The 1,707-nt window shown below is 37.7% G+C and overlaps 1 long non-coding RNA gene across 1 annotated transcript; it reads left to right on the top strand.

Moving 5' to 3' along the window:
* Nucleotides 1–423: 423 nt before the first annotated feature.
* On the top strand, nt 424–888 carry LOC113361502. The gene is made up of 3 exons (XR_003365151.1): nt 424–510; nt 603–705; nt 815–888. It is a non-coding gene; the product is annotated as an uncharacterized LOC113361502 (long non-coding RNA).
* The last annotated feature ends 819 nt before the right edge of the window (nt 889–1,707 follow it).

Raw genomic sequence — 1,707 nt, forward strand, 5'->3', positions numbered from 1 at the left:
CAAACCAAACATTCAATTGGAATCATGGGTTTGCGGTTCTACCAAAACAAGTTTCGGTTCTACCTTCATGTGAGTACTACTAGAGCTGGCAATCCGAGCCAAAACCCGCGGGTTGGCCCGTCCCGTCCCGTGAAAACCCGCACCCGTCCCGGATCGTAACTAAACAAGACGGGCGCGGGTTGTATATTTAGTGGCTTGTGAAGAAACGGGTTAACCCGGCCCGTACCGTGAAACCCGCGGGTTAACCCGGCTCATTCCCCACCGCTACGTGTCACAGTAATGTAAGCCTGTTACGTACGTGTCACAATATCTTGTTTCCCTCATATAAAAAGTTAAAAACGAAGAAGGAAACCCTAACTCCCTAAGCCTAAGCTGCTGCGGCCTTCATTCTTCCTCTAATCCTCTTCTTTTCTTCTTCCCTGCTGAGTCTTCTGAATTTGATGGCAGGTACGAATCACAGTCACAGAACAACAAATTGAAATCTAAAGATCAAAGTTTAAAGGCTAGCAGGTAACAACAACATACTTCAAAGTTTTACCCAAGATTTTTCTCTTCACTATTTCCAGATATCATTTTTTGTCTCTGAAATTTTCGTGTAACAGCAGAAGAAGATCGATCTCATGTATTTAAAGGTTCACTGTAAAGGTTAACTTCAGATCTCGTGTTTGAATTTCGGATTTCATCTTCTTACAGTTACAATCAAAAGTAAGTTTTCTTTTCTTTTCTCGTAAATATCATCAAAATAAAACATGGGTTTTGGTAATCAATTGTTAATTTCTTAAATCTAACCCCTTTACTTTTTTTATTCATCCAGTCTACCGAGAATACTCATACCAGCAGATGAAATACTAGCCTTTTTTCCCCAATTCTAATTTTATTGTTGGTAATCTCTGCTGTAGTTTGCACATAGGATATTTAGATTCTTTAATTGGTAATTTTGGTTGTGTTTATCGATTTGTCCCCCACAATTTATCTGAATACTCTTGTCTCTCTGTCCTGTAACTTAATTACTGTTTAGTGATGAACAAAATCTCATCTGTAACCTTTCCATGGAACTCAGGGGGACATCAAGCACCATCTTTGATTAAATCTACTGGGGAGAGAGTGAGTCCTTTTGCCTCCATGTGTTGTTATTGCTATCAGTTACTGCATCTTTTTCAGTTCAAGTTATTCTTCAATGTTCTGTTTAGCTGTATGATTTGGTTGGAATATTCGACTATATCAGTAGTGGAATTTGAGGTCTGAATTTCATTGACATTAGGTTTATATATGATGAACTATTAGGTACGATACTGGTAGGTCAATTTTTTCTGTGATGTCTCTTTCTCTTAGAAATCAATGATACACCTGATGAAGATAGCTTTTACACAAACAACTAATACAAGTGACAAATTCTCAATAGATTGGTAGTCTATACTTTTTAGTCACCAACACAGCCAGCAACATAAATAGCACCACCACCATCAGAGCATTATGCTTAGAAGAAGAATTGTATAAATACTTACAACAGATTTAGAATTTCTGAAATATGGTTAGGTTTCAATAGACAGTTGATTTTTTCTTTTCTTTTCTTTACATTGCCAGTTTTTCACGTTTCTGATTCTCTGAATGACTCTTTGACTTGTTCTTTGTGGCTCCATCCATTTCAGGATGTCAAGTGTACAAGAACAAGAGTTACCAGAACCAGACCATTACAACGATGTTATG

Source organism: Papaver somniferum, chromosome 3, assembly GCF_003573695.1.
Source record: "Papaver somniferum cultivar HN1 chromosome 3, ASM357369v1, whole genome shotgun sequence".
Taxonomy (NCBI): domain Eukaryota; kingdom Viridiplantae; phylum Streptophyta; class Magnoliopsida; order Ranunculales; family Papaveraceae; genus Papaver; species Papaver somniferum.